Genomic DNA, 14,778 nt, shown 5'->3' with positions numbered 1-14,778 from the left:
GCATAATCTTTAATGCTTTTTCATTTGATTTCCAGTCCCGAACCATCTTTTCTGTTACTCCATATTGTCTTGCAGCAGCACAATTATTATGTTCCATGGCAAAGTTTACAACTTTAAGTTTAAAACTTGCATCATATTTCTTTCTTTTTGCTGGTGCCATGATAGGGTTGATAGGGGTTTGACTGCTGGACATTTTCTATGCTGTATTGTACTGTACAATGGTGCAGTACTGTGGTTGGCTGTTGGCTGTATACAAAGCCTGATTGGATTGGTCCCTGCTCCCTGTCTGCCCTCCCTGTCAGCAGAACGGGCCGGTCATGCCAAAAAGGCTGGCACCCCTGTATCGCTGCTGATGCTCGCCGCAGCCACGCTGATGAACCGCCGTGGCCGCACTGGATACCGCGCGATACTGGACCCGGTGTATAAGACGACCCCCCCACTTGGAGGCATGTTTTTCAGGGCAAAAAAGTAGTCTTATACGCCAGCAAATAGGGTATTTACATTCAATGCAAAGCTAACAATATTTGCACTTATCTGTATTATCCTAAAACTTGCTGTGATTTCCTACATCTTGCTTTAGACGCAGGAAATCTAGTAGCAAGTCTTAATTAAACCGTCCTGTGCCTTCAGGTGCTGGACCCTCACACATCAGACAGCTGCAGAATACACGTTCCCAAAGAAAGTTACAAAACCCCAAGCAATTCCCCACTTCAAGATATACAAGTATATAACTCAGAAATAATGCTTTCCCCTAGCAAAGTTAAAACAAACAAATTTATTCTCCTAGTCTCAGAAATAAAGATATCTCCTTTACCAACATATACATAATATCAAAAATAAGTACATTTGCAATTATATAAATAAGCGCCCTGCGCAATTTACTTTAAATAAATTTTTGCTATAAGTTATTTGTAAGCGATCCATTCACAAGTACCAATCACAATTACACGACAATCCAATATTAATCAATTTAGCAGACTTCATTTTATTACTCGACTTTGACATCTCCTTCAGAACTTTCATCACATATGAAGATGGTATCTAAAGAAAGAAAGGAAAATTATTTAAATTATGTTTGATGAAGAAACGGAAAACAACACCGTTTTTAGCAGTGAAGCTACTACCATTTGCTCACCTTGGACTCTGCTCGAAATCACTTTATGCTGATGTCCCTCCTGGATCTGTCAAGGCATGCTGCTGTGCTGCTCCTTACCAACTGAAATACAGAAGCCATTTTTTAATATAGTGGTACAGGGTGCACCTTATGTTTTATTAAGTTTTTAATGATCTTTAATTACCTTCTTTCGGTTCATTTATTTCCACAATTCCATACTCAGTGATTTCTTCTTTTATAGTCACTACAGCATCTTCCATTTTAATTTACTCCGTAGCTACGCAGCACACAACATTGCGCATACTTCTTTCTGTAAATAGATGTCAAACTTTTACTAATCATACTAATTGTTATTATTACCATTATTTAAGAACACTGTTTACTAACTAGCTTTACAAAGTTTTAATAACCGCTTTCAAAACTCACTTTTTAATGTTCACTTTGATTTTTAATGTTCACTCTTCCATTTACTCCTTCTTTTTTAGGTCAGGCCACTTTTTTTGCTCTTTTTTTAAAGAGGTTATCTCTAAGCAGATTTATGAGCTTCTGCATAATTGGTTCCTTTCCGTGATTGCCCATTCAAAATTTTCGCTTTTAACAGTTGTAGTTGTGCTGGTACAGCACTCTCACCATTATCTCCATCTCCCTTGGGCTCATTGGCTTGGCTCTTTTAATGTCCTCCAAATGCATTCCACCTCCAATCCCTTCTTCTTCATCTCCATCACCCTCCAATCCTCCATCACTTATGTCTTTAACATGTTCATCCACCATCTTATCACGTACCGCTGGTGACAGACTGGCTCCTCTATAAGATTATAGGCACAGGCATGATCATTCACAGTTGGTATTCATTATTATAGCAAGGTATGTACTTTATAGCATGAGACATTCTGTATTTTTTGTTTTGGGGGGTGTATGTAATTATGACAAAACACGTTTTTTTTTTCCAGGAAAACATTTAAGATGGCAAATGACAAAAGTGGTGAGCTCATAAAGGACTTCATTGAGGCATACAGATCCCATACCTGCTTGTGGAAAACTAAATTAAATGAGTACTCCAACAAACGGAAGAGGAATTTGACTTGGATGAAATGGTGAAAGTTTGCCTTCCCCATTATACCGGGGCAACTGAAGAGTGGGTCAAGGGGAAGATCTAGAACCTAATGACTGTCTTCAAAATAGAACTTAATAAGAGTAAGGCCTCCAAAAAAATCAATGGCAGGAGCTACAAAGTCTATGTGGCATTTTGCTGTGGTATTTTGACATTCTGCGTTTCACTCGTGATGAAAAAATAGCAAGACAGCCTACTTGCAACATTGAGATGGAGAGTAGTTCCTTATACTGCAGCTGTATCAACTTTAGGAGACGTCCAGGCACTTGCTGAACATTCTTGGATGCAGTGACGACTTCTTTAAAACTATTGAACATCTCTCTTTGAAGTTCTTGATGAGAAATGGTTGATTTAGGTAGCAACAATATCCTTGCCAGTGAAGCCCTTTTTGTGCAAAGCAATGTTGACTGCACGTGTTTCTTTGCAGCTAACCAAGGTTAAAAGAGGAAAAACAATGATTTCAAGCACCACCCTTCTTTTAAAGCTTCCAGTCTGTTATTCTAACTCAATCAGCATGACAGAGTGATCTCCAGCCTTGTCCTCGTAAAATCTCTCACCTGTGTTAATGAAAGAATCACTGACCTGATGTCAGCTGGTCCTTTTTTGGCAAGGCTAAAATACAGTGGAAATGTTGTTTTGGGGATAAAGTTCATTGTCATGGAAAAGATGGAATTTGAAATGAATTGCAATTCATCTGATCACTCTTCATGACATTCCGGAGTATATGCAAATTGCCATCATAAAAACTGAGGCAGCAGACTCTGTAAAAAATAATATTTGTGTCATTCTCAAAACATTTGGCCGTGACTGTAATTCTCAACATGATGATAAAGGGATAGTATGAAAGTCTGCTAGACATGTGTGATTTGGGTAGGTTTGAGAATATATGATAAGGACCAAGGAAAATAATAATGTTACATACTCAAGGGTTGTAAAATGGCAAAAGCAATTTTACATGTAGCGTATTAAGATTTTTGCTGGTGGCTCTCAAATGCCATTCATTGTTTGTTCAATTGTAATGTTCAACAGTGATTTCTAATTACTTTGTAAGTAAATCACTTAACGATTTGCAACCACCTAGACTGATTCTTATTCCTAATAATAATAATTTTAATTATTTTATTTTATATTGCAATTTTCTCCCTAAAGGAATCAAAGCACTGTAGACCTGTAGATTATTAACCCAAAATAAAGATATACAGGACTAATAGCATACAAGGGAGGGGTTAGAAAATAAAGTCGATTTAATGAAATTCTTCAGTAAACAAGTGAGTCTTTAGTCTGTTTTTCTAGTGAGGGTACATAGCAGAATGTACAAGGCAGTGAGTTCCAAAGTGTAGGAGCCGCAAAGCCAAAAGCTTTACCCCCATATGAATTATAGGACATTCTAAGAATTGTTAGTAGTCTTTCATCTGTAGATGAAAGTGAGCAAGTGGGAGAGTAGGGGATCAGGAGCTGCTTTAAGTACTCAGGACCCTGTGTGTAGGACTCTGAATGTCAATTAGCCACTGTAGAGTGCATTGCAGTAGTCCAAGCGTGAGGAACACATATGCATGTATGAGTGTAGAAAGAACTTTTGAGAGGGATTATAATGGTTGATTCTGGCTAAGTTATTCAGATGGAAGAATAAGAATGTGATCATGACTGAAAACTGATGCTCAAATGTCAAGACACAGTCAAGTACAACACCAGGGTTCCACACATGATGAGAGCTTTGCAACTCTGAATCCCCATGCTTAATCCCAGTTGGTTGATATAGCTGCAATCTTGTTATGTGGCATTGACCTCCTATAATAAGAACTTCTGGTTTTATCAAGATTCAATCTCAGCTTATTGCCATTCATCCAATCTTGGACCTTAGGTAAACAGCTATTTAGGATGGATATTGACTGCTCAGTATCTGTAGTATTAAGGAGGGCAACGCAAAAAAAAAAAGGAGTAAGTTGGCTCAAACAAACCGTGTTACAATGGAAGGTGTGCAAGGAAAATAACTAGCTGTTTTTTCAAGTAGCACACAAATACTTGATAACTTTATTTTTACACTGAAAATTAATGTTGATCTAAAACATGCACTATCCTAACTATATATCTGTCCCCACATTTTAATTTTACCTCTCTCTCTAATGCAATATAGTTTTGCCTGGGTAAAAAGCTACTAATTTTCTTAAATTTACTTTCCTTAATGAATCAGGTCCTATGTCTTCTCCTGAATCTTAAGTAGAATGGATCATAAATATTGTTGCTTAACAGATGGGTTTCAAGTAGGTTTGCAACCTCTTTCTCAATAACATTCCTTAGAAATGGAATGTTTGATACCGGTCTGTAGTTAACCATACAGTTTGGTTCTAGATAAGTTTTTTTTTAGAATAAGTCTGACAATCTCTTCCTTATTGGTTCAGGAATAATGCCTGTCTACAAAGAACATATATTGGACCAATTACAACAATATACCCAAGGATTGATGGAGCTGGATCCAGATCACAGATACTGTGACTCCATCCAGGGGTCAAAGCTAGTCCGAGAGGCTAGCTAGCCCAAATTTGCAAGTTTGGAACTTTTGCACTTGTTTGTTGGGATTCCAGCCTGGATGGAACATTCCTTATCACCAAAGAAGAAACTCATTGCACCTTGACTGGGAGATGATTGTATTAGTCTGCAGACATGCTGGTCTGCAAAGCCTCTTTGGCTGGATCATTTATAGATAACTTATTGTATAAATGAATTCTAATTAGTTGCACAGTGCCCCATTGTCTACAATTGCAATTGTACAGATTTTTCATATTGTGTTGTATTCCTGCATTGGAAATGTATTGATTTCTGATGCAGTAGCCTTATGTTGGAGGAGATCTGTTTTTTAACTTCTAAAGGCAGGCTAATCACATGCTAATTAAGTCTTTTCATATGTGACCAACAGATCCTTTAGCCTACACAGTAAGGGGTCATTAGACTTGCTGTTAGGTCTCTCTAAGACATAGGATGCAAGTAATTTAGGAAATCACAGATTTAAGTAAATTTTGTTAAGTTTAAATTGTATTTAAATCCAAGTTTGCGGCAGCATGGTGGCTTAGTGGTTAGCACTTCTGCCTCACAGCACTGGGGTCATGAGTTCGATTCCTGACCACAGCCTTATCTGTGTGAAGTTTGTATGTTTTCCCCGTGCTTGCGTGGGTTTCCTCTGGGCAGTTCGGTTTCCTCCCACACTCCAAAAACAAACAGGTAGAATAATTGGCTGCTATCAAATTGACCTTAGTCCCTGTTTGTGTGTCTCTATGTGTGTCTGCTTGTGTCTGTGTTTTAGGGAACTAAGATTGTAAGCTCCAATGGGGCAGGGACTGATGTGAGTGAGTTCTCTGTACAGCGCTTTGGAATTAGTGGTGCTATATAAATAGCTGCTGCTGATGATGAATATTTTACATCCTGATGGTAAACATTGAATGTAATATATCAGACATTGTGGTACCATCAAGGATCAGGGAGCTGGGTTACCACCTTCCAACATGGATGTCAGAATCTGTATCAAAAAAGCCCTGTTTGAACATGTTATGTATTATTTCATCTGCACTTCTGAAAGGTCACTAGTACCTCAAACTAGTGTGTAACTGTACTTGTAAGGACTACTTCAAGATTAAAACATCACTACTTAAAGATCCTGCTTTGATGCCTTCTAATCTGCTGTAATTCCTGTGATTTACTGATTAGACCAATCTAATCTGTTATCTGACTGTTATGAAGTTAGAACTCAGCATCTAATAACAATGCTCTGCTCACTACCCTGCAGCTCTGGCCAGTGTGATAAGGCCGGGGGGAACAATCCACAACAACCCTGTTTTGAAGGAAAAGGTCAGGTATACCAGCTTAGGTGCCCAACAAGCTGGTACACTAGCAGTGAGAGTTACCCAGAAGGAATCGATTCTAGGCACCGGTGAAGGAGCCTAGTGGTGGGAGCAGAGTCCCTCCTACTTTGTTTAGAGGGGTGCAATTGGGATAAAGAAAGAGGACAGTGGAAAGAGAAGCCCGTCCGGTCCCCACCACCATGACAGGGTGGCATAGGAGATCCATCCTGTCGCACCTCTCCCCTGTGTGGAAAATCTGGGCTGGTCTGTTTGCTGCAAAAATCTCACTTGAGAGGAAGTCAAACTTCTTGTGGGGGATTGGTATTCTTCAGTGTGATTGATTAGTTTTGCATATCCTCTACCTTGAAACTCTTTCGCCATCATATTTCAAGCCTGCAATCTCACTTCTTCATCTTCCCAAAACTGTCATCAAAGCAGGGTGCTTTTTGGTGTTGTACATGGGGGTCATATACAGGCAGGGGTGATAGTGTCCATTCTAGTTATTACATCCCTATTATAGTAACAGACAAGAGAACAAGGTTCATCACCCATTAACCCAGAGAGACCCAGATTTGCTGGAGCAAGAATCTGGGGAGTAACACCCTTCATTGGATGATACCTGGTTATTACCATAGGTGTTCTATAAGTCTATTTTGAGGGACTGATATTATACAGAGGAGGTCTTGGCCACTTTGCCATCTTGTGTGAGTTTGTTATCTATCCATGCATTGAAATCCCCCAGAATAAGTCATCTCTGATGCTCCAGGACAAGACCAGAAACAATGTATGTGATTCTTGTAGAAATATTTTCCCATCTCTATAGGGGGCAGCAGATGAGAAGGACTCTGACACAGAAAACTGTAGAATTCTAGGCAGCATAAGAGCTGAATTTTTGTCTAGCTAGGTCTCTGTAATGCATGCTAGATCTGCCTGCTGATTCAATATGGTCAGCAATTGTAGCATTTTTGCATTCTTACAGATCTGCCATTACAGTGGACAGTCCTGGAAGGGCATACCAGAGAGCACTAATATGCAGATGAAGCAGTGTGTAGATGACAGGATAATATGGATAGCTAATCTGACCAGTTAGGATAGAAGGGGGGGGTAGTATTTGTGACAGATAAACAGCAAAAGCAATTGGCTAATATAAAAAATGTATTCACATTCCAAGTATAAATGAATGAAAGCATAATAATCCACCCTAAAAGACTACATACTGTTACAATTCCTAGCGATTTCAGGAAGCAGCAACAGAAGTATAATAAACCAAATGTCTTTATTCATTCAAAATATATAAACAAGGATTTAGTTTGTGAGATATGCAGATTTCCAGGTAGCAGTATAAACAGGTATAACTCTAATCCACAGATATGGACAGGTGTGATCAATGGCAGGAAAGTCCACAGAGCAACAGGTTCCAAGTAATGACAGATACAGTTAAATAGCAGGGAAGAGTATAATGAGTTACCCCAGTCCAGGAGGCACAAGGCTGTCCAGGTAAGCAGACAAACTGAGTCCAGTGACCAAGCAGAGACAAGGGTAAGCAGAATCCAATAGCCAGGCAGAGGTCAGGATCACAAGCGAATAAGCATTGTCCAGTAATCAAGCCAACGTCAGGGCAACAGGCAAACAAACAGGGCCCAGGAATCAGGCAGAGGGTCACAACAGGAGGTCAAATAGCAGCTAAGCAAAACTGGAGCAAGAATTAACAGGAGACAAGCAGCAGCCAGGTAAAAACGATGAACTGCAGAGCACAGACTGAGGCAGGCATTAGAAGCTGTGAGACAGGTGCAGTTCTAATCAGAAAGTAAGATTAACTCCTACAGGCATGGTGGAAAGTTCAGGGGCAGAACAGAAGCACCTATGGTGGATTTGAGGTACTGCTGCCACATACAAAATATAGGCAGAGTCGTAACACATACATTAAAAAGTGGATCAAAAACAAGTAATATAGCATATAAAACAGATAAATAAGCATAATAAGTAAACTGTCCAAGAAAATCTGATGCAGGATGATGAAAGGTATTATGGGCCTGATTCATTAGTGATCTTATCTGCCGTTTTTTGCGAATCTTACAAAAATCGTCTTTGTGCAGGCCCAGAAAGGGGAGATAAGAAGGAAAATCCATTGCGCAAGTTAATAATTTCTTAAATTAAGATGGAATTCCTTCTTAACTTCACTTAAGAAGTTCTCTGACCACTTAAGAAAAAAGGGTTGGGGAAGTGAGAGGAATGGACCGAGACTGGGCGGAGATCATACTGACTTAAGAAGAGTAGGTGTTAAGCTCTGGAACCGTTGGATAGATAAGAAGAAATGCTTTGCGTTTTTCTTAACTTAATGCTTAAACTTAAAGGAAGCTCGGGGTCATATTTAAGTACAAAAAAGCTATAGCAGCAGCGCTGAATAACAACCCTAAACTGTTCAAAAGCATTGTTCATTTAAAACACTCCCAACTAAATAAACACAACATACATCTTAATACAAATTGCAATGTGAAGTTATTGGTGTGTAATATGTAATAGTTAGCCTATACCTTGTTTGATATATTTTTTAAATGGCTAATAATACACTAGTATAAATAAAAGGCATTATAATTTAATATGTTAAAACTATATAGATATACTGTGCGAACATAAACCATGTGTACCCTTCCATAAGAGACACATAGGTAACCCACAGAAACATGGGAAGGATATTTAAGCTCCACAGAAATAAAGCCGTGACTGAGGATTTGAACTCATGACCACACTGTTGGAAGGTGGACTGTCTAACCACTAAACCAACATGCAGATGGAAACAATATGTGCATGACAGATATAGACTAGAACGAAAAGCTCAATACACCATTGAATGCAAGCCAGTGTTAATGGCAGATAAAGTGTTACTGTGAAAAATTAACAATTGCACACACCAGCAGCGATAAATAAGCCACCACACTAAACAGTTGTTAAAATAATGTTTGCTTTAAAAACCTCTAATAAAAAAAACTATGCACAACACACACCTGCATACATTTCTCTCATAGCAAACTTTTTTTCTTCTTTTATTTTTATTAATGTCAATAATTATTCAATGAAATTATTTTGCCCTAAATCCATGGTGCACAGTTTTAATATTTTGCAATGTAAATTCATTGATGTATAATATAATAGTAATAATAATAATTGGACTTTAAATTGTCATTTTTTTGCCTTCTCCCTTTTTTTTGGGATTTAAGTGTTGTTTGCTTTTAGCTGTGGGTATTTTCTATATGTTTGGATTCACTTTATTTGGAACAGCAGTTTGTCTCTGTTGTAGCTCCAAATTTCAATATGCAATATAGGCATATTCCACAAAATGGGTCAGGAATAAAACTCATGACCCCACTAATGAAAAGTGGATTGTCTAACTAGTAAGGCAACGTGCAGATTGAGCATTACATACATTTTATAGACTTGAAGGACAAGCACCATGTTTGAAAGTCCTATGAGGTTAAATAAAAATAAATGTGGATGCAAATTGAACGGCTAATAATTTGCAATCATTAATATACATACACGATACAATACTCTATAGACAGAGCCAAAACCAAAACATATACTACCGTATTCTTCTATATGTGACACATTGGAGTAAACCCACATACACATGGGGATATACAAAGTCAACACAGATACGGGCATGACTCTGGCTTCAAACTCATGACCCTACTGTGGGCAGCTGGTTTGTCTAACCACTAAGGCATAATTCAGATGGAAACAAACATACAACACAACACAGACACTAGTGGCAACCTAAAGTGTTAATTAGCATAATTAAATGAACAATTTCACACACCTTCTTAATTAACGACATAAAGGATCATATTTTTTTTCAAAAATTTAAAATAAGAATGTCTATGCAAATGCACCTCAGAATAAATTGCAATCAGAAATGAACGCAAACATATTTTAATCAGTATAAAATTAGACAGCAGATATCCGTAAACAGCGTTGCATAGACCCAGCATCAGATCTCGTCACCTGATACCACAATGAGCCTATACACCTGCAATACTTGTCTCCTAATTATCCACTATAAAAGACTGCTTCATGCACACTGGAAGTTGGTTAAGAGTCTATAGTGGAGTTACTGATGTGGATTTGTACAGTTATCTTTTCTCTTACTCTTTTATAAGCACTTTTAAAGTTTGTGTTTAAAAGATATTAAATGTTCCACAATAACAGTGCATCTAGATTTTCATTTGAAATGTGCATTTTAACGTGTGTGTTTTTTATATTATAAGTTTTAACACATTTTTTTTGGCAGGTGGGGGGGGGGAGTTGTGAAGCTTTTCAGTCTAATATCTATTAAAATGATTCTTATGTTTTTGGCCCTTCCTCATATTCCTCATATTACATGTTTATCTAACAGATCCCCAGCCCTCCTGAAACTGTGGGGGCAGGCCACTTCAGGTTCCAGACTGATTTGCATGGTAAAATATTTTTATAAAGTGGTTTATATCACACTTTTAAAATTCTCTAACATCCTAAAAATACAATTGTTTGGTGATGAAAATAAAGGCATGTTTCCTTTTGCAAAACATAAACAAATGCATGCACCAGACAGTTTTGACTGAAAGAAATGTTTACCTTTTAAATCTGCAATTATTTTCTAATCGAGCTGTAAGGGCTGCCCCTACCCACACTGAAATTTTCATATGTGAGTTTTCTACCTATAGCACTTATAAAAATAATGCTGATGGTTGACTGTTAGAGCTTAGCTGCAAAAAGACCACACTAAAGACTTTCATTGATGTACTACCAAGCCTTAGCTGGGACATGTCTGCCTCATCTGAAAAATATTCAGTAATCAACCATAGTCTGTGTTAATCATATATCTGAATTACTATATGAATGTTCTTTTCTGCCCATGTAAAGTAAGTGTTGTGTCTGTTTATTGATTTTAAGGCACTGACTTGTCAATGTGTTCTAATGGAGTTACCTTACCTTATCTTTCATTTTGAGTATAAGTGAGAAACATACATCATTTTAGTAAACAGCTAAATGTGTGTAATTCATTCCAACAGACCTTATGACCAGCTGTCAGCTGGAGCACAAAGGAGGTATGGCAATGATCATTTCATGGAGGAGGATCAAGACATGAAGGAGTTGCCTTTGTAATCGTGTAAGTATCTATAGTTAACAATGTTAGTTCTTAGGTTATTGAGGGAGCTGCATTGCAGTTAAGAATTGTAGATTATACAGCTGGAAAATACAGGTGTGTACAAAGTACACACAGTCAAGTAATATTTTATTTCAAAATGGCCTAAGGTTGATCTCTTTTTCTATAATATGTTAAACAGATAAAGAAGACAGCCATTATGGATTCTAGCATGACCTGCATTGCAACACCACTAACCATGGGATAAAATTAACATCCATGGGTTTGTATTTTTTTTTTATTATAAAGGATTTTGCATGTACAGCTTGTTTTTAATTTGTGATTTGTTTGATAAATGAAAAGGTGTTTATGAATAAATGACCCAGTTCTCTCCTGGTTCACTTCCTACCTCTCAAACCGCTCCTGTAGTGTATCCACCTCTGGCATATTCTCCCTTCCACTTCCACTCTCTATTGAGGTCTGACCAGGCTCTTTTTTTTCTAAATATTGTACACCTCTTCTTTTGGAGAACTAATTTGTTCATTTGGCCTCCAATACCACCTCTATGCTGAGGACACCCAAATGTACATTGCTTTCCCTGACCCATTTCCTTTAGTACTATCTGTTGTAAGCTACTGTCTCTCTGCATTCTCCCATGGATGTCACGACGATACCTAAAGCTCAACATGTTCTATACCAAGCTTATTGTCCCTCATGCTTGAGTGACCAACAGCCTTCAAATCTCCCTCACTGTCAATAACACCACTATACTCTCTGTGTTGCTTAAAATTAAAATCATCAGTAAGTTTGTGATGAGGATAGCAGAAATCCATTAATAAAGCATAACATAAATTAAAAAATACATTTGTACAGACAAAGGTCCCACAAAGTTCAATTATTATACCCCTTAGACAGCCTATACAACTGTCCAAAAGAATATTCCATACAGTGTACCAAATTTGGAGCTGACAATTTCACTATTAATCAGCAATTTGTTTGGCCTCCAACAGCATAGTGTCCCCTGCCATAATGGCAAGCAAGCGCAGATTAGTCTGCTCTGGCCTGCATTCCCTAGGGTGATGTGCCACTAGGCCCACCTCTCCTACATAGGGGGATCCATCCATGGTATGAAACTAATATATCCCTGAACTAAACAGTGTGTGTGTGGGATAACAATATTCCATGTAAGTAAAAGTTCACTGGACCACTATAGGTCCCAGGATGGGCAGGTTTAGCCAAAGTAGCTCTAGTATTAGAAGGCCAAGAATACTCAATGTTTACATGGCCAAGAGGGCCAGATTCCTAAAGCAAAGTAATGCACAGTTAAATATTTCACTTCGAACCTTAGCAAAATAATGTCACAATGTAAGGATTTAAAATATGTGTCTGAAATTGAAAACCTAAGTAATTTACTGTAGGCCCATTGTAGTCATCATAAAGCGCTGTTTTCCCACCTGCCATTTGCCTGATAGATAGTTATCCATTCCACAGGTTTCGACCATGATGGACCTAATAATTCTTTTTTTGGAGTAAAATAACCCCCCCCCCCCCCGGCCATCACACAAATGTGTATGTATGTATGTATGTATATATGAATATAATATATGGCACCAAGAAGAATTAGTCCTCTGGCTACTAATGTATTTTGCCTTCCGTTAACCTTTGCAGACAGTTTAAAGTTATGTCACACTTCACACATCTGCTGATTCCATCAAACAACACCCCAAGAAGTAATTTATGTATGACAAATAACCTAAGCATGCTAATTCTGTTATTTTTCAATGGTTTCAACAGCTCGAGAAGACACCAGATGTATGGAGGGAAACCTACCATATGTGGGTTCCCTAATAAAGAAACTTGCAAAATACCAGAAAAAAATAACAAAATAACAAAAACTCTCCCCCAAATAAACAACATGGCTTGGGAAAGGGTCAAAGTTCATGTTTGGTTAACTTTATTTCCCTTATTCAGGCATGCAAAGGTGAGACAGTTAAAGGCATGCTTGGGAATTGAACTCATGACCCCAATGCTGTAAGGCAGAAGTAACCACTAAGGCAGCGTTTTGCTGGATTGTGGTCTGCATAGTTTTTTTGCAAAGCTGAGTACATAATATAACATTAAAGCAGTAGATGAAGAAAAAACAAGTTTTCCTGACAAAATAGTTGCATTTACCTCAAAGGAGCCTGTCCCCTCAAAATCAAACCATCCCCCTCCGAGTCTTAGGCAATTCATAGTAATAGATGTCAGCATGCACATAATAATGTGAATGCGTTCTGTGGACCAGAATCATTTTTGAAAGTAAAACATTGTAATAAACAAAAACATGCACTTTGGCACAACTGGTGGTAGTCGTTTTCCCGACTACCACCACACTGACATTACTTACCCCTCCAGCATCACCCTGAAGCGCGCATTCCCGACATCCTCAGCGGGACGACTGTAGGAAAAACTGACCTTTCAGAAATTACACACACGGAGTGTCCGCCGGCAAAGAATGACGTCACTCGTGAAAGCAACAGTATTATTACTGCTGTTAAAGGGGATTGGTCCTTTAGCAGCAGTAATAATACTGTACCTAACCCTGCGTAACATAGTTGCATTTGAGGGGAGTTACATTTATAATATGAGGACAGATTTTTAATTGGGTTAGAACATGTAGTAGATCAGATACCACTTCATCATCATTTGTCCCAGGCAATATAATTATATATATGCTAATGCGAATAATTAGGTAATAACAGTTCTGCAAAATTCACTGCGATTGTGTTTTTAAATTTGTAAACAAACCCTTCGCACCTCCCACATTTGCTGTAACACCATCTTATCTTTAAATAAGAAGCGGATATTAAGAAGCGGCTCTTAAGATGAACTGACTGGTTAAGATCCGTTGCATTTCATTTTCCATCGAGTAAATGGCTTAAGATGGGCGTGTCTCTTAACTTTCATTACTTGTTGAATTGCAACTTTCTTATCGCCCCGTTTGTTCTTAAAATACGCATTACAACTTCCGCACAAGATAAGATCAGTAATAAATCAGGCCCTACATTATCAGTGACAAAGATGAGAATAACAAACAACTCACTGCAATGTTGCAAGAACTGCCCGATCGTCATAATGGGATAAAGGAATAAAACTATGTGTGAAGTCCAACAGGATGAGTAGCGGGAGTACTGGGAGTGGGTTCCAGCATGAATGTAACCTGACTTCTGCTCTACAGATGCCTGGAGGTGTCAAAAATTCAAACGCATTTCGTCTTGCAGCAGAGACTTTCTCAAGGGTAAATGAAGTCATGCAATGGTAGGCGAACCTAACACACATGTAGGTAAAGCATTGGAGGGGCAAACAACCCAAAGCACACAAGTAGGCAGAGTCCGCACACTAGTGGGTAGCATTGGTTAACTGAGTGGTACAGATTAATCCAGCATCAGGTATTTCCCAGGGTTGTCATTAATGTGATAGTAATTTAGTATGGGATTTTGTTGCTGTTGCATGAAGCCCAGTCACTATAAAATAGACCATTCTAACTGGGGTCTTATCCACTGTCAATCTCCCACGAGTTTTGAAGTCTCCCTATTCAGTAGAAAGAAAAAAAAATCAC

Source organism: Mixophyes fleayi, chromosome 7 (genome assembly GCF_038048845.1).
Source record: "Mixophyes fleayi isolate aMixFle1 chromosome 7, aMixFle1.hap1, whole genome shotgun sequence".
NCBI lineage: Eukaryota > Metazoa > Chordata > Amphibia > Anura > Limnodynastidae > Mixophyes > Mixophyes fleayi.
The sequence above is the reverse complement of the archived record's forward strand: the minus strand, read 5'-3'. Positions refer to the sequence as shown.